The following is a 25,639-nucleotide window of genomic DNA, read 5'->3' as shown; positions in this document are numbered from 1 at the left end:
ATGGAATCTACTTTCAAAGATCTCGTCGTGATGAATCTTTTGTTGAGAAAACGATTTTTGCGTCGGACTGATGGTTGGAGCTGCAAGACATTTGAAATTTTTGGAATAGGAAGAAGCTAGAATAATATAAACATTTGTGTCCTCTTGTGCAGAAATGCATGTGCATGCGAAGAAGGGTGGAAGAACCATTTTTATGCCCCCGGTAACTTATGTGAAAATACCACAATAACTTGCATATCACAGGTGTGATAACTTATGTAGCCCATATATGGTAACTTTTGACCCCACAAAAAAACTCGTCAAAAAATACCAACATGAGATCTAGTTTAGAAGATCTCGTCGCGACGAATCTTTGATGTGAAAACGATTTTTGCAACAGACCAATGGTTTGAGCTACAAAATATTTTAAATTTTTAGAATAAGGAGAATCTAGGATGACATCAACTTTTTTGTCCTCTAGTGCATGCATATAATTAGTGAAGGGAGTGCACATGGAAGGGGAGAAAATCATGCTAATGCACGTATGCACGTATATAGAGAGAAGCAAGCAGATGGTGTGTGGTAATTTTGCTTATATGGCACACGTGTGCCAAATATCGAGTCCATATATATCGAGCCTTCGCATCGTCTGCCGCAGCAGGCGAGCAACCACTGAAAGCCTCCTCTTTCTTGAAATGGCCCGCAGGCGTGTATATGACATACTTGTCCTCAATCCCTTCACATGTTCCATGATTCGCTTCCCTTCAAACAGCGGCAGACATACGAACTTACGAACATGCACACACATACACCCTATCCCTATGAGCACTTCTGGGAGACGAAGCCGGCACACTATCTTGAGATTAGTGAAGTCATCACAGACGTCTTTGTAGTCAACAGAAACATCTCCTCCCATTAAATGCACATCACCGAAAGTCGAAAATAAATCCAATAATAATCCAAGCACTAGTGTCCAGTCTCGAACTCGAACCCGGTGGGATGGGGACAACACTGCTGTACTAACCATCCAGCCGCATGTTAGTTCTGGAGCAAACATACTAACTAAACGATTGAACAAGTTGGTACACATCTGAATTCTCTAATTGCCACCAGTGAAAATTTGATGCGCTAATTGCTCCATCCACGAGATCGCCTCTCCCACAACGGGGAATCATGAATACCCGCACCAACCGTCACCAAACCACCAGCGGTGGACTCGTCGCCCTTGTCCCCAAACCTCATCAGCTGCATAGGGGGCGTCTACCTCGACACCAGTGACATTGACTACTACATGAGCCTTCGCACCGTCTGCCGCAGCAGGCAAGCAACCATCAACAACCTCCTCGTTCTTGAAATGGCCCGCAGGCGTGTATATGTCATACTTGTCCTCAATCCCTTCACATGTTCCATGGTTCGCTTCCCTTCAAACCTTGCGACTCGGCGCTTTCCCTTCCTACGCACCTGTGGGCTCAACTTATACTCCCGCCATTCCTAAATATACATCCTTTTAGAGATTCCAGTACGGGCTACATATGGAGCAAAATGAGTTAATCTACACTCTGAAATATTTCTATATACATCCGTAGTCCATATTAAAATCTCTAGAAAGACTTAAATTTAGGAACGGAGGCTATATTAAAACCAATGTTGAGGATATCGCTTATCGTTATCGTCTCGGTCAGCTAGGGATTAGAGATTACTCGGAAATTGGCCGATTAATCGATTTTATCAGTCGACTATTAGTCGGATATTTTTTTTGCAAATCTCATGTTCCCAGCACTAAAATACACTATATTCAACACCAAAATAATATTTGACAGAAGTGTTACCTTGATTTCTAGCCTTTGAATCCTCATATAATGACAAACAAAATAGGACAATAGTACATATTCCGAAACAAGGTCCACAAAAACATAAATAAACATAGTTTTTGCAAACATAGTGCTATGAATAGGTCTGATTTATCGATAGATTCCAATAAATCGCTTGTCAGAATGATAAATCGGTCCAAAAGATAAACGACAAAGATAAGACATAATCTTATCGGTCACCCCCTAATTAATGATAAATCAGAAGATTAATCGGTGAATCGGAAGATTTCTTGAACATTGATTAAAACATACATCCAGCGAGTTGTTTGCTTGTGTTCTTTATTCATTGCTAATTTCATTTTCAAGGCGATTTATTAAAATCTTTGAAATATATTTTTATCTTAAGCACGGCATTTTTTTCATTACATGGCAATTTCATTGTTTCTACCATGGCTAATTTGTTTATCATGTGTGTGATTTACATGTTATGATAAACAAAATATAGATCATGACCTATTTATTATAAGATCATGGCAAAATTCCAGCATGCTTTTTAATTGAATATGCAACTTTTCTATGTACATTGAAGTTTAGATGTCTTGGCAAATTTAATTTTGACCGCTATGGCAATTAATTTTTTGGACATTAGCAAATTTTACATTGAAGTTTAGATGTACATCTGGGCATTTGCTTCCCTTTTGTAAGAGCATCTCCAATAGCAGCCCTATTTTTGGGCATGTAAATATGGTGAAGTAAAAAAATTTAGGCCACATTTTTTTTTGCACGAACAAATGTCCGAGCAAGTGTCAATACCAATAGCGGCCCTATAAAATGGCGAAAATGCCTTTTTGGGCATGAAATACGGCAAAACTGCTCCAATAGCTGCCCTAAATAGGGCAGCAGCGGCGGCGAGCATATGGGATCGCCGGTAGGGTCGAGGATTTACGGCCTCAGGCGGGCGTCCGGAAGCAGCCTCACGTTTTTACGTAGTTCGCTAGATATTCTAGTGAGAAAAGTCTGAAATAAACCTTAAATTCATGGATCAAGTCTGTATCAAACCCTGAACTCAACATCCTTGAAATTGACACCCTATACTCTCTAATCCTGGCCTATCCCGGTTGATTTCTAGTAAATACTTGTTCGTCGGACCCGGAAAAGGATGATCCCGGTGAGGATCACACGCTTGTCTCACTGACTAGATAACCCAGTATGTCAAATCCATCTTCTTCCCCACACCTCTCTCCTTTCTTTTCTCCTCTATCCTTTTTCCGTCCAGATCCATCATCGTAATATAGCAGCACATGACGGAAGAAAAAAGAAAAGACGAATGAATTAGGAATCGGAACTAGCCCAACACGTATAGATTTCGTACAGTATAGGTGTGTAATCCGCGTGGTGGGCGCCATGGTTTCATCACCTCGGCCATGCAGGGGCAATCGTTGTACAGAGTGGAGCTGGGGGCAGCGTGAGCACGGGCGACTCTGGCGGCGAGGTGCTCGTGCACGAACTGCACGAGCGCATCGGCCACACGTGTGAGCACTGTCTTTTTAGAGATTTCAAATGGACTACCACATACGGATGTATATAGACATATTTTAGAGCGTAGATTCACTCATTTTGCTCCGTATGTAGTGACTTGTTGAAATCTCTAGAAAGACAACTATTTAGGAACGGAGGGAGTAGGTACCGCGTGCAGCCGTGTCACATGCATCAGGTTGTGCTGCTCCCGACAAAGCGCTGACACGTTGTTGCATATAACCGAAAGCTCCAGGACTGCAGGAAGGGCGGCATGCCGGCGGCGACGGCGAAGGGGCACGGCGGGGCGGATCCGATCTAGCGTCATCCATTCTCGTGCCCCGGGTATGGTAGAGGATTTGGAGGGCGACGAGCAGGCGTCACGGTGATCGTCCCCACCGGTGACCGTCTCCGATCTATTCCTGCCAACGATAGTGGCGACGAAGGGTCTCTCTCGGGACCTCGAAGGGATGGATGCGACTTTGAGGTGGGGAAGGATGTGGCGGCGGGGTGGATCTGAGAGGAGAGGGATTGGGTTAAGAGTGTGGATAGGGGAAGATGAATATGACACGTTGGGCCCGTGTATTCAACGAGAGTGGTGATCGGGATTGTTCTTTTTCCGGCGCGTCAAATGAGCATTTAGCAAAAATCAATCGGGATTGGCCGGGATTAGATAGTATAGGGTGCCAGTTTCAAGGATTTTGAATTCAGGGTTTGATTCAGATTTGATGTACAAATTCTGGTTCTAAAAAGAAGAACTTGATAGCGTACAAGGCAATGAAATGCACGGCCCTTAAAAAAAGGACGTCGATAACTCCCGACTGTTCGGTCTGGGAGCACCCGACACCGAACGTTTTGTTCGAGACGGGAGGGGGCATGGATCGAACAACTAGTTCGGGAGGAGAACCCACATCACGAACGCCCCAACCCACTGGGCTCTTCAAGCCTTTTCCCGTGAAAAGCAAAACAAAAAATAAAGCCCATATTAATTTATGACTAGTAAAAGGCTCAATTTTTCTGTGCACAACAAAATTCCCATGGACTTTTGCCATTCTATGAAAAAATTTACCATGTTCAAGTTTAAGTTTTAACAAATGGCTCAAAAAAGGAAGAAGTCATGGCAATCTGCATCTCAACAGTACAAAAAGTTGCCATAACTATGAAGTTTATAAAGAAACAAAAAGTTGCCATGAAGTGATATGGTGAAACAAGTTCTCTGCAGACACATAGAAAATTTTCAGGAAAAGAATGAAGAAAACATCTTAAGTTGTAATGATATCATACATGTAATCCCCATGGCAAAACAAATTTTAAAGGATCAAAACTTTTTGCCATGGCAAAAAGAAATTTGAAAGAACAAACTTGCCGTGTTCTGAATCTAATTTTTAATGGCCATGGCAAACATTCTTCAGATGGACATGGTAAAAAGACACAACTAACCATGGCAAAAAATGCATTTAGTTGCCATGGAAAAAAAACTTCTATCAACAACACTGATTTTAGTTGCCATGGCAAGTTTGCCATGTTTTTGAACATCTTAGGTTTCCATGTTTTTGAATATCTTTAGTGGCCATAGCAAGTTTGCCATGTTTTTTGAACATCTTAGTTAAAGAAAGTTTGCGTGTTTGCCATGTTTTTGTACAAACTTAATTTAAAAAGAATTTTGCCATGTTTTTGCACATCTTAAGTTTGCCATGGCAAGTTTGCGAATGTTTTAACATCTACAACGTTGCCATTTTTCTGAACATCTTTAGTTGCCATGGCAAGTTTGCATATCTGTGAACATGTTAATTAAAAGAAGTTTGCCATGTTTTTGGACAAACTTAATTAAAAGAAGTTACCATGTTTTTGCACATATTAAAATTTTCCATGGCAAGTTTGTCATGTTTTTAAACATTTTAAAATGAAATGGCAAATTTGCCATATTTTTGAACATTTTAAGTTGCCATGGCAAAGATTGCCATGTTCTGAACATCTAGAACTTTGCCATAGCAAGTTTGCATTTTTTGAACATGTTAACTACAGAATTTTGCCATCGCATAAAATGGAGTTAAATTTGCCATGGCAAAAATGGTTCAATTTTTGCCGTGGTAAAAATGTAGTACTTTTGCCATGAAAATAAAAAAAAAATACCATGGCTACACAAGTATATTTAAGATGCTACATAGTAAAATTTGTCATGTTCTATAAATTTAAATTTGCCATAATATTTAAATTAATATGCCATGCTCCTTACAATAAATTTGCCATTGCAACTTAAAATAAATTTTCCAATGGCAACTTAAACTAAAATTTGCCATGTGAAAATTAAAGTATTTTGGCCATGGCAAAAAATGGAGTTAAATTTGCCGTGGCAAAAATGGAGTGAAAAATTGCCATGGCAAAAAATGCATTAATTTTTTGTCATGGCAAAAAAGGTGTACTTTTGTCAGGGAAAATAAATTAAAAAATGACATGGCTATGCAAGTATATTTACCGTGCTACATAGTTAAAATTTGCCATGTTCTGGAAATGTAAATTTGCCATCATATCTAAAACAAAATTTCCATGCTCTTTACGATAAATTCGCCATGGCAACTTAAACTAAAAAATTCTATGGAAACTTAAAATAGAATTTGCCGTGTGAATAAAGGTATTTTTGCCATGGCAAAAAATGGAGTAAAACTTGCCAAACAAGGGCATGACAGAAGCTGTGGATGTACTTAACACTCAGAAAAATTTCCATCATGATTTACTAAATATTCTTTTGCCATGTTTAAATAATAAAATTTACCATGCATCATAAACTTGATTTTCCATTGTCATTTACTAAAAATTGCCATCGTCCTGGCTGAAGAAAATGTTGCCAAGCAAAATACATGAAACTAAAAAATGCCATGATCTGCAAACTAAAATTGCCATGATCAATATCTAAACTTAACAAGATCAAATGAAAAAAAAAGTTGCCGTGGTTAATTAATGAGAAATTGAAACTTGCCATGATGTTTGAAAAGAATTTACCATGGTCAATTACTAAATTTACCATGGTCGAAAGGAAATAGAGTTGCGATGGTTAAATTAAGAAATTTGGCATGATTCCTGAACTAAATTTCCCATTGTTATTTGCCGAAAAAATTGCCTTCATCTTGGCAATAGAAGTAAATTCGCCATGTCAAATAAAAAGTTTAAATTGCCATGGAAATAAAAAATGTTTGCCCATAGTATGCTCGACAATGATTGTAGACTTTGTTTCTTCTTCAATTGCATGGCCATATGTACTAAACCAATCAACCAAAAATGCATACATGGACTCCGATGGATCACTCCCACAGTAAAATGAACATGACATTACTGAACTAAAACAGAAATTGTCTCAGACGATCAATTAGATTTGATTGAATCAACATGAAAGCAACATGGGACCAGGTGGATTAGCAGCAATTATGTATGTCTAATATGCTTGGCAGTTGGCACTCTGTTCTACTACTTGTACTGAATGTCAGTGCAAAAACACAATTAAAACAAAAGCATTTCAAATACTGAAACAACATTGGTGGAATGGGTTGATTAATCAGACTTGCAGCTTCAACAAATATTTTAGCGATGAGATGGACGAAATGCATCTCGTACCTCCAGCAAGCCCCAAATGGAGGGGTCGATGGCTGACGACGCCGTTGATACACTCGGAGCAGAAGCGGGAGCGACTGCCACTGCCACTCGACGTCCTCCATAGCCATCAGCTCTTCTCAGCGACCGTGTGCGACGACGGGAGCACCCAGCCCTCGGCCCCATCACTAGCCGCTCCGCTTCCCCTCAAGTGCCACGGCCGCCTCCATATCTACCAGCTCCGTGGCCGCCCAATGCAGCCCTCTCCATCATCATCGCCGCACTCGCGCGACCCGGCAAAGCAATGCCGCGAACGGGCCCCCGCTGACAACGCCGCGGCGCCAGGATGTGGGTGGCGGGCGCGACCATGAGCGCCACGCTGCTCGCACTCCCGGACGCGGCTTGCTCGCGCGTGGTGCCGGGCGCCGTCCTGGCCGTGCAGGAGGAGCTCCCAAGTCGTCGGAATAGCTTCTGCCGGCCACCGCCTCCCTCCCGCGGGCCGCATCCTCGTCGCCGCCTCCTCCCGCAGGGCCGCAGCGTGGTGCCCGGTGGGCGTCGCCCTATCGCATGGACGCAGCCGTCCTGCATCCTCGCCGCTGCACTCGTGCGCCACCCGCTGCCCCTCGAATCGGCAGAAGGACTCGCCGTTGTAATCGCCGGAATGATAATGTGAGACCGAGTAGGTGAGGTAGTGCTCGGGGGAAAAGGATAAGGTACCTGGGGCGAGAAAAAAATCGATCGTGTGAAATCGCCTCCAACCCGAACGAGCGCCTGGGATGACGTGGCAATAGGAGACCATCAAGATTCGTGCGGGGGCTACGAGCACCTTCGGCTCCAGGTGCATAAAATCCGAATGTTTGGCAGTTATTGATTCCGAAAAAAATTGCCGCACGGGGCCTTTTTTTTCTTTTTGTTTGGATGTAGGCCTAATCCTAATTTGATACGGGAGTTTGGATACCAATTGACTTAGCGTATCCGAGCTGATTTGGAGCGTTAACAGCTCTACTTGCCAAATCGGTTGGAGACAAAACCGGTAACAAGGTTTCAGATTCCCCACGGCCGCCGCCGTCTCACCTGAGTTGCATATATACACCGGCGTAGCAGCGGGCGCGAGATTGACCACCGCTCAAGGCAGCAGCCCCGGTCTAACCACCACCAGCGCACGCGCGCGCCCACCATGGCCAAGCCCAGGCTTGCGGCGGACTGGTCGGCGCTCCCCTCCGACCTCGTCACCCGCATCGCCGACGTCTTCCTCGCCACCAGCGACATCGACTACTACATAAGCATCCGTGCGGTGTGCCGCAACTGGCGCGCCGCCACCGACGACCTGCGCGGGAGTGATCGGCGTTTCCGGCCCCGCGGATGGATCTTCCTAGGCGGGAACCGCGGATCATCTGGCCACCACCTCTTCCTGAACGTCGACACCGGCCGCTTCCTGTGGAAGGACCTTCCCAAGCTTTACAACTACATTCCCACGACGGACGGCCTCCTCGTCGTGCCGCTGGTGTCGTCCAGGTCAGGCTCCAATATATGCCTCTTCAACCCCTTCACCGGCCATCGCGTTCTCTACCCCTTGATAGGCATGTGCAGCTTCGACAGAGGCGTGACGGTGGCCGGCTCGTCGCCGCTGCTGCTCTACCTCTGGGGCCGCCAAAGCGCCGCATGCCTAGACCCGACCTGCGGTTTTGAGTGGGTGACGCTCTTTTCGGCCGATCCCGCCTTCGAGTCCTTCGCCTCCATGGTGGTATACCAGGGCCGACCATACGCGGCCGACCAGAGGGGAGCGATCGCGGTCGCGGACGACCACTCTGGCCGGGATCCCAGGCTCACAACCGTGGTCGTGGCGAACTGGGTACAGAGCAGACCCACGTTCCTCGTCGTCTGCGCCGGGGAGCTTCTGCTAGTTCGTCCCCCTATGATCGAGGGTCGCGGCGAAATACTAGAGGTGTGCTGGGTTGACGTCGAGGGTAAAGAACTTTGGACCCTCAAAGGCATCAGAAACTAGGCGATCTTCCTCGGCGATCGATGCATTTCTGTCGAAGCCGACAAGTTCCCTGGCGTTGAAGGCAATTGCATCTACTACATTGGTGGTGGCCAACGGCCGCAGGAGCGAGGGATTTGCATGCACCGCCTCGAGGACGGCAGAGACGAGAAACTCTTTGACGATGAAGTTGATCAGCTCGAGGTTCAAGCCCGCCCCTGGACACTTTCACAACTTCTCATGAACTACGCCCACTATCAGGTGCGGTAACACGGCGTGGATGTGGCTTGGTACCAGCGATAGGTTTTTTTTTTCTCTAATATATTCCCTCCGACCGGAAATAAGTGTCGTGGTTTTAGTTCAAATTTATTTTGGAACAGAGGGAGTACACATCCATTGTATCCATCCAACTATCCATCCAGGAGGAACAAGCAGCATGCAATCGCCTTGATTTATTTTTAAAGCACGAGGAGTATCAATGCTTAGCCCTACTCTATCTGTTTTGTTTTACGAAATCAAAAAGTGCCGAACGTGTTGTGTTTCTGCTCCTTGTCCCGAACGCCTCTTCGGCCATTGATTACAAGTGCGCATCTTAAGCAAGCCCGGTTGGATTTTTTTTTTGTTCGGGGAAAGGACCCATCGCCGCGAACGTCTCCCCCATCGGGCAAATTCAATGCAGGTGGCCATGGGCCATGGTAAATTCACTTTTTGCCATGATCGTCATAGCATTTTTGTACTAAAATTGCCATGGCACCATTTGTTCAATGCGGTTTTTGTTCAATTGGCATTGTCTTATATCACATACTCGGTTGTGATGCAAGTTTTTGCCATGGAAACTTTTTTTTTTGCAATAGGGGGAAGCAACCCATGGCAAATACTCAAGTTAGCTCATAGCATTACTACCTTTTCCCATGTCAATTTGTTCACATATTGTTGCCATGGCAATTAACTTTTTTCCGTGGTAAATCCCCAAGTAAGATGATGGCAAATTCTTTAGGGGGGAATTTAGAAAGTTTGGCAATAGTTACATGGCAAATTTACGGAATTCTGATGTATAACACGTGGAATTTAAAAAAAATTGGTGGAATGATCACATGACAATTTCAATGAAAATCATGTTGTGTAGTTTTTTTTCATGGAAAATTTGCCGTTCTTTTTCAGGGAATAAACATATTTACTTTTTTTTGTCATTGTCTAAAAAGTTTCCATGTCTCAACATTTTTCATCTATCAAAATTTGCCACGGCAAATTCCTTTAATTAAGATGTTCAAAACATGGCATACTTGCCATCACAACTTAAGATGTTAATAAGCATGACAAAGTTAAAGCAGTTCAAAAACATGGCAAACTTGCCATGGCAAACTTCTTTAATAACATGTTCAAAAATATGGAAACCTACCATGGCAAAGTTTTAGATGTTCAAACATGGCAAACTTGGCACAACAACTTGTGATGTACAAAAACATGGCAAAGTTTTAGATGTTTAAAAACATAGAAAACCGCCATGGCAATTTAAGATGCTCAAAACCATTTGCAAACTTGCCACAGGCAAACTTAAGATGTGCAAAAACATGACAAACTTTTTAAATCAAGTTCATACAAAAAGATGGCAAACACCACTAACAGAATATCTGCTTACGCCGCCTCATCTATGCCGATGGTGATAGGCCTATCCCGATGGCCCAGGCCAGGCCGCAGGCGTAGAAACACCGTCGGCATACGTCTATCTATGCTGATGGGGCCGTCGGCATAGATGAGGTTGTCGGGACCGTTGGAGGTACGCCTACGGGGCCCGTCGGCATATGCCAGGCCGTCGGCATAGCCCGGGAGGTAACGGCGGCCGTTTGACGGCATTGAAACTACGCCAACGGGAGGTAACGGCGGCCGTCGGCATAACTAGCCCGTCGGCATAGATTTGCTGACATCACCGATTTGCGTCTTCGACACGTCATCGATCCGAGGGAGGTGGCCCACTGTGCGTCGGAGATATGCCCACGGTGAGGCCGTCGGCATAGACCTAGCGTGCCACGTCATCGATCCGCATGCGGTGCCACGCCATCGATCCATGGGATTGCACCTCCGTGTGCGCCCCTATGCCAACGGCCCCCGGGCTACGCCGACAGATATGTCCCCTACGGCCCTATGCCGACGGGGGCCGTCGGCATAGGCCTGTCCCGACGGGAATCAGGGCTATGCCGACGGCCTGGGCCGTCGGCGTAGGGGTTTATTCCGGTAGTGCACGGCAAACTTCTTGAACTAAGATGTTCAGAAACATGGGAAACTTGCCATGGCAACTAAAGACGATTAAAAACATCGCAACTAAAAATGTTCAACAACATGGTAAACTTGTCATGCCAACTAAAAATGTTCAAAAACATGGCAAACCTAATATGTTCACAAACATGACAAACTTGCCATGGTAACTAAAATTAGTATTTGTTCATAGATGTGTTTTTTTCATGGGAACTAAATGCATTTTCTTTGCCATGCTTCGTTGTGTCTTCCTGCCATCACTAGTAGAAAAACACCTATTAGTCCCTGTTCGTAAGGGTCCCCTTTAGTCCCGGTTCTAACACGAACCGGGACAGATGGACCTCCACGTGGCCGGTGCGCCGAACCCAGGCAGGGGGGCCTTTGGTCCCGGTTGGTGGCACCAACCGGGACCAAAAGGCATCCACGCGTCAGCATTCCAGTGGCTGGGTTTTTTGTTTTTTTAAAGGGGGGGGGTTGGGGTTTTGGGGGTTAATTTAGGTGTTTCATATATTGTGTTAGCTAGCTAATTAATAGAGAGAAGTGTCCTCTCTTATGTCCGTGCTTGGTCGACGCTACGTACTATATACATATAGCCGTCGACACGCTAGCTAGTAAGAAAATAAAGGGAACCATTGAGTACAGAAGTTCGTCATACATACCGAGAGAAATGATCGATCGACCTCTCCTCCGAGAGATTGGTCGAACAACAAGTTTTCGTATCATGTACGTCCGACGCTACAGGCTACATACATGTACAATATATAAGATCTCTCAATTACAGTCCCCTAGCATTTGAAATCAACTTCCACATGGTATTCTCCGGCTTTATTGATGACGTGGTCAAGAAAGAATCCCGCCAATTCCTCTTGAATTGCTTTCATGTGATCTGGTTCTAGGAGTTCATTCCGCATCTGCCACGTCTAATTTGAAGAAGAGGGTTAATTAATACATATATATGAATGAAACTCAATAGAAATGATGGTGTAATAAAATGAAATTGTGAATATTATTGCTTACGCACTTCATATTGTCTTTGAGAGTAGCCCCGCTTGTTTTTCAAAGTCGCGGTGTGGATGAACTCGCACACGTAGTATCCACAGAAATCATTCCCTTGTTCCTGCCACAAGCACTTTACGAGAAATAGAGGTCAATCAAATTGATAATGAAGCATTATAAATGGCATTGATGAAAATATAGCTATAGAATCAACGGGAGATGCACGCAACTAGCTAGCCAGTAGTACTTATTTTCGGGTATGTATATCGTAGCTCCTTCGGCAGTCCCGGAGCTTTTGCGGTGAACTGTTTCCAAACCCTGCAAGACAAAGAAAATAATTATTATTACTTGAGATATCAGGAAATGAACAAAAAGTTGCTGATATGGTGCGATAATGATCGATTGAACTTACTTGCTGAGCATTTCAGTCATGTCCGCATAGGTTTTGGGATCTTTCTGTCTCGAGTCTAAGACGGTTACTAGTCCATGCTCAAGCTTAATCTCCGGAAGAATATAGTGGTACATGCGCACGCATGCATAACTCATCAATTACATTACTATAACCTCGCTCGAGTAATAAGGGAAACCGAATATGCAAACGACAGTAACACTCACTTGCCGTTGTAAGGAAAGAATATGGTATCTTTGTTTTGATTTTTGATCAACGATTGTAGCAAGTTGTCCTCGGCCTCTTTGACGTGCTTTTCAACCAGAAATACATCTATGATATTTGTGTTAATGAACCCAATATCATAAATTTCATTTTTTTGCACTCGACGGTCTTTAATCTGCATAATGTATTGAGGATAATTAATTATAAATACATGCAATGAGAGAGCCGAGCTATATATAGAGACTTAATGATAGAAATAGTACTTACAGGCAGTAGCAAAAGAACGTTAATTTATCGAGGGCCTTTTGATTGAAGAACTCGAAGAACTCCTCAAATGGAACAGGCAACAGATCATTTCCAACGAGGTCGTGCTCCTCTTTAATTCTCAGATACAAAGTATTCGTCCCCCCAGACTCTCTGCAGGTTTTTATGTACCAAGTATGGAATCTTCGCATCATCGTTGTTAGAGATTTTTCATCTTTGATGAGAGGCTGCCCGTACTCGTATTTGTGTTCTTCCACCTCCATGAATTCAGGAAGTGCATCGTCAGGCAGGTAATCTTGTAGATTGCCATAACTGGCCACCATCCCCGGAACATTAGCGATGATGTTGCTGCTGGACACATTGAGCGGGGGGAACGATTGGTTTGCTTGTTCGCCGAGCTGGTCAATTTTTTTCGCAGCTTCTCGTTCTTTTGCTCTTTGATGTCTGACAGTACTTCCCGACCGCTCCGCTTGGAGATATGTCTGTTCAGTAATGCGCTCATAGTTGGTTCTCGGTGGAGACTTTGTCGGTTTCCTCAGGGCATCAAGAGTGCGCTTTGCTTTCACCGGATCTACCTTCTCCTCCGGAGGTGGATGTCTCTTTGCTTTCACCACTTAAAAGAACTCCTTCACGTGAGTCTGCACAGTCGTATTGTTTTCCTCCTCGGTCCTCTCGTACGGTAACTTCTGTAGAGGCTTTAGAGGTGGACCGTATATGTATTACCTCTCTCCTCTTCTTGTGCTGCAAGACGCCGGAGCAGACGGAGCGGCTGCGGCGTCTGTCTTCTTTCGTTCTTGCTTACGAGGCGGAGGAGAAGGACTACGACGCGCCGGAGCAGCCGGGACGGCGGCTGGTCTCTTCCGCCCTTGCTGGCGAGGCGGAGAAGGAGGAGGCTGCTGGCTGCTCGGGAGCGCTGGTGCAGGCGGAGAAGGAGGCGGAGTGCTGCCACGCGCCGGAGAAGGAGGCGGAGTGCCGCCACGCGTGTCCTGATCGTCACTCGCCGGAGGAGGAGGCGGCGAAGGAGGCGGAGTGCCCTGACTCGCCGGAGGAGGAGGAGGCGGAGGCGTCCAGTTCGGAAGGTTGATGAGCTCTTCCGCCATAGGCATGGGTCTTCAGAGCAGACCCCAGCCTAGTCTCCCCTTCACCGGTAGGGTGCTCAAGCACGAGGTCCTCAAATCCCTCCGTTATTTCATCCACCATCACCTTAGCATATCCTTCTGGAATCGGCTGGCAGTGATAAGTTGTGCCAGGTCCACTAGGATAAACTTGGCCAACAGCCGCCTTGACCTTCAAATTCATCCATCGCGCCATAATGTGGCAATTTTGAGACTCCGTGATATCATCCATAGGATAGCTGGCAGGAGCCGTCAAGACATGCTCCGGCTGAAGCAGCTCAGTGGAAGCCACGCTGCTTCTCCGCTGAGATGGCGGGGTAGCTTCAGGGGAATCTTCGGCAGGTCGTTTTCTGCGATCTGCTGCTTCTCGTTCCTCTTCTCGTTCCTCTAGCCCCATTACCCTTTCGTGCAGCGCCTGCAATTTGGTCCTGCTCCAGTTTCTTCCCCCTCTCGTGGGTTTTGTAACCCCCTGCGTCCGAAAAACCAACCATCCACGGAATGAAGCCTGGCGTGCCTCGTGTTCGTCCAGGGTGCTCAGTATTCCCAAGGGCCATTGTGAGCTCGTACTTCACCCTGTTTGGAAGGAACGTCCCTCGCTGCGCTACATCGATATAGTGTCGAAGGTTCTTGACTGGTATTTGTAGTTGCTCGTCCGTCCATTGGCACTTCCCTGTTACAGGGTCCAAAGTTCCGCCAGCCCCGAAGAACCAAGTCCAGCAACGGTCTGGCCAGTACATTGTCTCTGGTTCGATCCCTTTTTCAAGCAGATCATGCTCAGCCTTGGACCACTTAGGCCGGGCTTTGAGGTAGCCACCTGACCCCGTGCGATGGTGAAGCTTCTTCACAGCATTTTGCTTGTTTGTCACCGACATCTTCTTACTCTTTTCCGATGTCTTGTAGGCCACAAATGCGGGCCAGTAATCTTTGATCTTCTCATATTTGCCGATGAATTCTGGTGTCTTTTCTTTCTCGACAAACTGGTTCAGCTCTTTCCTCCACCTCCTCATTAGGGTTGCCATCTTCTTAAGAGCACAAGAATTGATTAATTGCTCTTTAACTGGCTTCTCCAGATCCTCCTCTGGCAGTAGGGTGAAATTTTCCTTCAGCTGAGTCCAAAGATCTTCTTTCTGCATATCATTGACATAAGACACCTCAGGGTCTTCCTCCTTAGGCTTATACCATTGATGGATGCTTGAAAGATCGTGGATGTCGCCTAGAGGGGGGGTGAATAGGCGCTTTAAAATAACTACGGTTGAGGCTTGAACAAATGCGGAATAAACCTAGCGGTTAATTTGTCAAGCACAAAACCTACAACAACTAGGCTCACCTATGTGCACCAATAACTTATGCTAAGCAAGAAAAACTACTTAGGTGATAGCAAGATATATGACAAGAAACAATATGGCTATCACAAAGTAAAGTGCATAAGTAAAGGGCTTCGGGTAAGAGATAACCGAGGCACGCGGAGACGACGATGTATCCCGAAGTTCACACCCTTGCGGATGCTAATTTCCGTTTGGAGCGGTGGGAGGCACAATGCTCCCCAAGAAGCCACTAGGGCCACCGTAATCTCCTCACGCCCTCGCATAATGCAAGATGCCGTGATTCCACTAAGGGACCCTTGAGGGCGGTCATCGAACCCATACAAATGGTGACCCTTGGGGGCGGTCACCGAACCCGTACACTTTGGCAACCCTTGGGGGCGGTCACCGATACCCGTCAAATTGCTCGGGGCGATCTCCACAACCTAATTGGAGACCCCGACGCTTGCCCGGAGCTTTACACCACAATGATTGAGCTCCGAACACCACCAACCGTCTAGGGCACCCAAGCACCCAAGAGGAACAAGCTCAAGGGTACGAAGCACCCAAGAGTAATAAGCTTCTCAACTTGAAACTTCCACGTATCACCGTGGGGAACTCAAACCGATGCACAAATGCAATGGCAAGGGAACACGGAGTGCCCAAGTCCTTCTCTCTAAAATCCCACCAAAGCAACTAATGCTAGGGAGGAAAGTGAGAGGAAGAACAAGAAGGAGAACACAAAGAACTCTAAGATCTAGATCCAAGGGGTTCCCCTCACATAGAGGAGAAAGTGATTGGTGGAAGTGTGGATCTAGATCTCCTCTCTCTTTTCCCTCAAAAACTAGCAAGAATCCATGGAGGGATTGAGAGTAAGCAAGCTCAAAGAAGGTCAACAATGGGGGCAAAAACGAGCTCAAGAGATAGGGAACCATTGGGGAAGAAGACCCCCTTAAATAGGTCCCCATGAATCTGCCCGTTATGTGCAGAAAACTGTAGGACCGGTACAACCGGTGCACGAACCATTACAACCGGCCAAAGCAGAGGAAAAACCAACCTGGGAAAAGCTCTAAGCGGTACACAGCCTGGGGAACCGGTAGTACCGGTTAAACCGGTAAAACCGGTCAACAACCGCCCAAGAACCGCTCCAAAACAGAAACTAGTCTGGTGGTAGAGCGGTACATGGCCGGTACAACCTCCGGACCAATTCTGGAGCGGTACAACTGCTCCAAACACCGGTTGTACCGGTCAACTAGTACAACCTCTCTACGGGGCGGTACAACCTCTCTACGGGGCGGTACAACCTCTCTATGTAAAACAGGCAATATCAAAACAGCCACAACTTTCGCATACGAGCTCCGAATTCAATGAAACCAAGTTTGTTGGAAAGCTAGCAACAAGGGCTAAGACAATCTTGATAGAAATAACAATAAGAAGAAAATAAGAAAAGGCCCATAAGGAAATGGTGAGAACTCTTCCTCGGATAAGACCGGTAAAAACCCCAACACCGAAAACGCAATAGGAGAAGCATGTGAACTCCGTTTTCGATGAACTCGCGAGCTCGTCATCAAGATGACCATAAGCTCTAAGACTCACAAAGAGAACCAAACAAGAACCAAGAAACATGATGCAAGTATGCAATGGTTTGAGATCTCTACTAACGATACGATCAAGCTACCAACTTGAGAGCCCCCCTTGATAGTACGGCAAACGATCCTATAACTCGGTCTCCCAACTACCACCACGAGACCGGTAAAAGAGAAAACCTATCAAGGGCAAACCTTTGCCTTGCACATGGTCCACTTGAGCTAGATGATGACGATCTTGACTCCCTCAAGTTGGACCACCTTTCTTGATTGCGTTGGCTCGATGAAGACTAGATGATTGCTCACCCATAGTCCACTATGGGTGAGCCTCTCTTCATCACATCATCACAAGACCATTGACACCACAAAGGATGGCAAGATTCAAGCACTTGATCTCTTTATGATGCTCCACTTGAACTTGCACACGACAATCATGATGACGATCACCACTTGATGTCATCCTTTCCATGGGTTGTATGATATCGTCCTCTTGACGCAAGCCCATGGACACGTACCTAACCCCACATAGAACTCTCACATAGACCATGGGTTAGTACACAAAGTGCAATGGACAATGCTTACCATACCATGGGATCACTTGATCCCTCTCGGTACATCTTCTACGCTTTGTGAGTTGATCAACTTGATTCACTCTTGACTTAGTCTTGATCAATCTTGAATCTTTCCAACTCTCTTCATTTGGATGATATCTTGAAGGTAAACATGAATGATAACACAATCTTCTTCTTCAAGACATGCTTGTAATAAGCTCAACTCTCACATGACCAATCTTTGGATAATTCCTTGAAAAGAACTTTGTCCATCTCATAAACTCCTTGAAACCAACACATGGACTTCAAGATAATCCTATGGACAAATCCTTCAAATATAACTCAAGGCAACCGTTAGTCCATAGAGATTGTCATCAATTACCAAAACCATACATGGGGGCACCGCATGTTCTTTCAATGCTGATCGGGATCTTGTCCCTAACAAGAAACCCGCACTGAGCAGAAAATGCCTTCCTTGTCCGGATGGGTTCAATCGGTTCGCCGTCGGGCGCGATTTCTATGATCTCAAACTTTTCATCCGAGTTCAAATTTTTCTTCGGGCCTCGTCTCGTTACCGAAGTTGTGCTCGATCCGGAGGGCTAGAAATTATAAGGAAGAAAGACGAGAGTAATTAATATGTGTACATATACCAAATCAATGGATGCATCAATTAACTAGTCAGCACGGGCTTAACTAATATATATATACCTGGCCGGACTCGATTCGGTCACCGGAGCAGTCAGCACGGTCTCCTTCTTGTACCTCCATTGTGTCACCGGAGCCATCATGAACATAGTCCTCTTCTTGTACCGGCATTAATGGGCCGAAGCCATCATGAACATAGCCCTCTTCTTCACCCAGTCCTTCCTGACCATCGGTGTCGTTGAGAAATGACGCAACTACATCACTTCCTTGTGCGATTATGTCCCCCAACATCGCTTCTGTTTCTTCGTCTCGGGAGTGCTCCATAGTTTCTGCAAATATTTACAACATGCCAATTATTATTCAAACATGGTACAGATGGATATATCTATATTAGTGGCAAACGTAGAACTAGCTAGCTAATCACAATAAGGAATCATGTTAGTGGCCTCGACGCTGCTTCTCTAGGGTTTGGGGTCGCCTCGACACAACGCTTCAAGGGTTTGGGGTGGCCTCGACGACAACGCTCTTTTAACTTGGTATATTTGGGTGGCCTCGAGAGAGTTAATTTGTCGGGTAGGGGCGCGGCGGGAGGGGGTAGGAGACCAACATCGTTTTCTCTCTAGGGTTTGGGTGTCCTCGAGAGTTTTGGTCGAGCGAGAGGGCCGAGGGGGGTGCTTCCGTTCTATAAGTTATCACGGTCGAGAGGGGGTATATATATCGACCGCCCCTCATGTCGAAGTTATCTCGAGGGGGTTATATCGACAACGACGCGACATACATATACATGGGAAAATAATGTTATCGGGGAGGGGGTATCGGTACCCCCCCCCCTCGTGTTGAAGTTTCTTCTTTCTCCTCTATTCCTTTCTTCTTCTTCTACTCTTCTTTTTCTTCTTCTCCCTCGAGAAAGGAAAATAAGGAAAAGGAAGAAAAGAGGAAGAAGGAAGAAGGAAGAAGAAGGGAAAAAAAGAGGAGAAGAAGAAAAATAGAAAATTTCTATTTTTTTCTTCTTCTCCTGTATTCCTTTCTTCTTCTCCTCTTCTTATTTATTTCTCCTCTTCTTCCTCTCCTCTTCTTCTCCTTTCTTCCTCTTCTTATTTTCCTTTTTCCTCTCATTCTTTTAGTATTGCTTGTTTAAAAAAAAATTCAAATAGAAAATTTCGAAAAAAACAAAGGTTTTGCCTAATGCATTGTTCATATGAATATACAAACATTTGCATATTCTACAATAATTAATATCACCAAAAAAAAGAGGAGAAGAAGAAAGGAATAGATCAGGAGAAGATCAAAGGAAAAAAGAAGAAGAAAAAAGAGGAGAAGAAGAAAGGGATAGAGGAGAACAAGAAAAAATAGAAAATTTTCTATTTTTTCTTCTTCTCCTCTATTCCTTTCTTCTTCTCCTCTTCATTTTCTTCTTTTTTCTTCTTCTTATTTATTTCTCCTCTTCTTCCTCCCCTCTTCTTCTCCTTTTCTTCCTCTTCTTATTTTTCTTTTTCCTCTCATTCTTTTTCTTCTTCCTTTCCTAGCTAGATATATAACAATTTTCTAAAAATTAAACTAACCTAATATGTACTAAATCAGAGAACATATATAGATAAAACTTCTCTAAAAATCTAACTTTTGCATATATGTATACTTTAAAACATCATTACAATTGAAAAAATACATACATACATAAAAAACATGTAAAAAATACATACATATATGAACAAACATGTAAAAAATAGCACGGCGGCAGCGGGGCCGCAGAGGCGCGGTGCTCACAGAGGGAGGAGCGCGTGGCGGGCAACGGCGGGGCGAGCAGTGGCGCGGCGACGGTGTCGGGGCAGGAGCGGTGCGCGGCCGGGCAGGGGCGGCGCGCGTTGGGGCAGGGGCGGCGCGCGTTGGGGCAGGGACGGCGCGCGGCGATGGCGACGGGCGAGGGCGCGGGCGACGGCGAGGGCGCAGGCGGCAACGACGACGGGCGCGGGCGACGGCGACGGCGACGGCGGGGGCGTCGGGCGGCGTCGGGGCAGCCTGGCGGCGACTATATGCTCGGCGTCGTCGGGGGGCAACTGTGGTGATGAACTCTGCAAAACTACGAAGTGCTACTTAAATACCAAGAGCATTGGTCCCGGTTCGTGGCACCAACCGGGACCAATGCCCACTTTAGTCCCGGTTGGTGGCACCAACCGGGACCAAAGGCCTCTTTTTCGGCAGCCCAAAGGGACTTCGAACTACCTTCGGTACATGAAAACACAAAAACTCATAATACCGATCGTCACAGAACTTTAAGCGCGCGGACCCTACGGGTTCGAAAACTATGTAGACATGACCGAGACACGTCTCCGGTCAATAACCAATAGCGTAACCTGGATGCTCATATTGGTTCCTACATATTCTATGAAGATCTTTATCGGTCAAACTGCATAACAACATACATTGTTCCCTTTGTCATCGGTATGTTACTTGCCCGAGATTCGATCGTCAGTATCTTAATACCTAGCTCAATCTCGTTACCGTCAAGTCTCTTTACTCATTCTGTAATGCATCATCCTGCAACTAACTCATTAGTAACATTGCTTGCAACGCTTATTGTGATGTGCATTACCGAGAGGGCCCAGAGATACCTCTCCGATAATCGGAGTGACAAATCCTAATCTCGATCTATGCCAACTCAACAAACACCATCGGAGACACCTGTGGAGCACCTTTATAATCACCCACTTACATTGTGACGTTTGGTAGCACACAAAGTGTTCCTCCGGTATTCGGGAGTTGCATAATCTCATAGTCACAGGAACATGTATAAGTCATGGAGAAAGCAATAACAGTAAACTAAACGATCAAGTGCTAAGCTAACAGAATGGGTCTGATACGTCTCCAACGTATCTACTTTTCCAAACACTTTTGCCATTGTTTTGGACTCTAACTTGCATGATTTGAATGAAACTAACCCGGACTGACGCTGTTTTCAGCAGAACTGTCATGGTGTTGTTTATTGTGTAGAAAACAAAAGTTCTCGGAATGACCTGCAAATCCACGCAGATAACTTTTGAAAAATATAAAAAATATTGGCGAAAGAATCAAGGCCATGATACGTCTCCAACGTATCTATAATTTTTGATTGCTCCATGCTACTTTATCTACTGTTTTAGGCAATATTGGGCTTTATTATCCACTTTTATATTATTTTTGGGACTAACCTATTAACCGGAGGCCCAACCCAGATTTGTTGTTTTATGCCTATTTTAGTGTTTCGAGGAAAAGGAATATCAGACGAAGTCAAAACGGAACGAAATCAACTAGAGAAGTTATTTTTGGAAGGAAGCAACCTAATTGACTTGGAGTGCACGTCAGGGGAGTCCCAGGCTGCCCACGAGGGTGGGGGGTGCACCCTTCCCCCCTGGGTGCGCCCTCCTGCCTCATGAGCACCCCGGAGGTCCACTGACGTACCCCCTGCACCCATATATACCTACGTACCCTAAAACTCCCAGAACAGAAGATAGATCGGGAGTTCCGCCGCCGCAAGCCTCTGTAGCCACCAAAAACGTCTCGGGAGCCCGTTCCGGCACCCTGCCGGAGGGGGAACCCATCACCAGTGGCCATCTTCATCATCCCGGCGCTATCCGTGACGAGGAGGGAGTAGTTCACCCTCGGGGCTGAGGGTATGTACTAGTAGCTATGTGTTTGATCTCTCTCTCTCTCTCTCTCGTGTTCCTCTATGGCACGATCTTGATGTATCCCGAGCTTTGCTATTGTAGTTGGATCTTATGATGTTTCTCCCCCTCTACTCTCTTGTGATGAATTGAGTTTCCCCTTTGAAGTTATCTTATCGGATTGAGTCTTTTATGAGAACACTTGATGTATGTCTTGCCGTGATTATCTGTGGTGACAATGGGATATCATGTGCCACTTGATGTATGTTTTGGTGATCAACTTGCGGGTTTCGTGACATTGGGAACCTATGCATAGGGGTTGGCACACGTTCTTGACTCTCCGATAGAAACTTTGGGGCACTCTTTTGAAGTACTTTTATGTTGGTTGGATGAATCTAGATTGTGTGATGCATATCGTATAATCATGCCCACGGATACTTGAGGTGACAATGGAGTATCCAGGTGACATTAGGGTTTTGGTTGATTTGTGTCTTAAGGTGTTATTCTAGTATGAACTCTTTTATAGATTGATCCGAAAGAATAGCTTTGAGGTGGTTTCGTATCCTACCATAATCTCTACGTTTGTTCTTCGCTATTAGTGGCTTTGGAGTGACTCTTTGTTGCATGTCGAGGGCATGTTATATTATCTATCTATGTTATTATTGTTGAGAGAACTTGCACTAGTGAAAGTATGAACCCTAGGCCTTGTTTCCTATCATTGCAATACCGTTTACGCTCACTTTTATCATTAGTTACCTTGCTGTTTTTATTATTTCAGATTACAAAAACCTATATCTACTATATATTTTGCACTTGTATCACCATCTCTTCGCCGAACTAGTGCACCTATACAATTTACCATTGTATTGGGTGTGTTGGGGACACAAGATACTCTTTGTTATTTGGTTGCAGGGTTGCTTGAGAGAGACCATCTTCATCCTACACCTTCCACTTGAGGGAAATTTGCTACTATCCTACAAACCTATGCACTTGCAGGCCCAACAACGTCTACAAGAAGAATTTTGTGTAGTAGACATCAGGCCAGGGGGCCCACACCCTGTCCACGAGGATGGGGGGCGCGCCCCCTCCCCCTGGGTGCGCCCCCCTGTCTCGTGGGCCCCCTGGAGCTCCACCAACCTCAACTCCAACTCCATATATTCCGTTTCGCGGATAAAAAAATCAGAGAGAAAGTTTCATCGCGTTTTACGACACGGAGCCACCGCCAAGCCCTAATCTCTCTTGGGAGGGCTGATCTGGAGTCTGTTCGGGGCTCTGGAGAGGGGGATTCGTCGCCGTCGTCATCATCAACCATCCTCTATCACCAATTTCATGATGCTCACCGCCGTGCGTGAGTAATTCCATCGTAGGCTTGCTGGACGGTGATGGGTTGGTTGAGATTTACCATGTAATCAAGTTAGTTTTGTTTGGGTTTGATCCCTAGTATCCACTATGTTCTGAGATTGATGTTGCTATGACTTTGCTATGCTTAATGCTTGTCACTAGGGCCCGAGTGCCATGGTTTCAGATCTGAACCTATTATGTTTTCATGAATACATGTGAGTTCTTGATCCTATCTTACAAGTCTATAGTCACCTATTATGTGTTATAATCCGCAACCCCGAAGTGACAATAATCGGGATACTTCTCGGTGATGACCGTAGTTTGAGGAGTTCATGTATTCACTATGTGTTAATACTTTGGTCCGGTACTCTATTAAAAGAAGGCCTTGATATCCCTTAGTTTCCACTAGGACCCCGCTGTCACGGGACGGTAGGACAAAAGATGCCATGCAAGTTCTTTTCCATAAGCACGCATGACTATATTCAGAATACATGCCTACATTACATTGATGAATTGGAGCTAGTTTTGTGTCACCCTATGTTATAAGTATTATATGAGGAATCGCATCTAACATAATTATCCATCATTGATCCAATGCCTATGAGCTTTTCACATATTGTGCTTTGCTTATTTACTTTTCCGTTGCTACTGTTACTACTACTACAAAACTGCTATCATTACTTTTACCACTATTACCATTACTATCATACAACTTTGCTACTAAATACTTTGCTGCAGATACTAAGTTATCCAGGTTTGGTTGAATTGACAACTCAACTGCTAATACTTGAGAATATTCTTTGGCTCCCCTTGTGTCGAATCAATAAATTTGGGTTGAATACTCTACCCTCGAAAACTATTGCGATCCCCTATACTTGTGGGTTATCAAGACTATTTTCTGGCGCCGTTGTCGGGGAGCATAGCTCTATTCCTTGAGTCACTTGGGATTTATATCTGTTGATCACTATGAAGAACTTGAAATACGAAAGAACTAAAAGGGGAGGTAAGGAACTGCCATCTAGCTTTGCACTAGATTCTCCTTCTGTTATGAGTAAGCTTGCGACATCTAAACCTGCTACTGCTATGAATTCTGATATGTCGCATGTTATTGATGATGCCACTTCTGCTATGCATGATACTTATGATGAAACTACTTCTATGCTTGATACTGTTGTGCCATTAGGTGAATTTCTTGATGAACAACTTGCTAGGGTTAGAGAGAATGAAATTATTGAAGATGATATTATTGAAGATAGTGATGATGAAGGTTCTCCCCCTAAGTATGAATTGCCTGTTGTTCCTAAGGGTTATGTTATGGATGAAGAAACTGCTAGAGATTTTCTTGCTTGCAATGATAGATCTGATCTTAAGAAGTTATTAGCTAAACTTAAACAGAAAACTCTGAATGCTAGAATGAAATATGACCCTGCTTTTGCTACTTCACCTATCTTTGTTACTGATAAGGATTATGAATTCTCTGTTGATCCTGAAATTTTTACTTTGGTCGAATCTGAACCTTTTTATGGCGATGAATCTGAAACTGTTGTGGCACATTTTACTAAGTTAAATGATATAGCCACCCTGTTCACTAATGATGAGAAATCTCGCTACTATTATATCCTTAAGATATTTCCGTTCTCATTAAAGGGTGATGCTAAGACTTGGTTTAATTCTCTTGATCCTGGTTGTGTGCGTAGTCCCCAGGATATGATTTATTACTTCTCTGCTAAATATTTCCCTGCTCATAAGAAACAAGCTGCTTTAAGGGAAATATATAATTTTGTGCAAATCAAAGAAGAGAGTCTCCCAAAAGCTTGGGGGGGGCTTCTCCGATTACTTAATGCTTTGCCTGGTCATCCTCTCAAGAAAAATGAAATACTCGATATCTTTTATAATGGACTAACCTATGCTTCCAAGGACCACTTGGATAGTTGTGTTGGTTGTGTTTTCAGGGAAAGAACAGTCGACCAAGCTGAATTGCTATTGAATAATATGTTGACTAATGAAAATAATTGGACTCTTCCTCAGCCAATTCCTGAGGTAACTCCTAAGCCAATTGAGCCAACTCCTGAACCTATTCTTAAACCAACTCCAAAGAAGAGGCGTGTTCTATTTCTCAGTCCTGAAGATATGCTAGAGGCAAAGAAATCTATGAAAGAAAAAGGTATTATAGCTGAAGATATTAAGAATTTACCTCCTATTGAAGAAATACATGGTCTTAATATACCGCCTGTTGAAGAAATACATTGTCTTGATAACCCGACATAGGTAGTAAAGGTAAATTCTCTCTATAGATATGATAAAGTTGAAATCCCATCTACTAAATTTCCTAGCTAATGCTTAGATGAATTTGATGACTTTATGGCTAGGCAAGAAAATTTTAATGCTTATGTTGGTAGAGAATTAAATAGTAATGCTCACATGATTGTACGCTTGAGAGATTATATGGCTAGAGTTAAAGATGG

Source organism: Triticum aestivum, chromosome 5B (genome assembly GCF_018294505.1).
Source record: "Triticum aestivum cultivar Chinese Spring chromosome 5B, IWGSC CS RefSeq v2.1, whole genome shotgun sequence".
Classification (NCBI taxonomy): Eukaryota; Viridiplantae; Streptophyta; class Magnoliopsida; order Poales; family Poaceae; genus Triticum; species Triticum aestivum.
Note: the sequence above shows the minus strand (reverse complement) of the source record.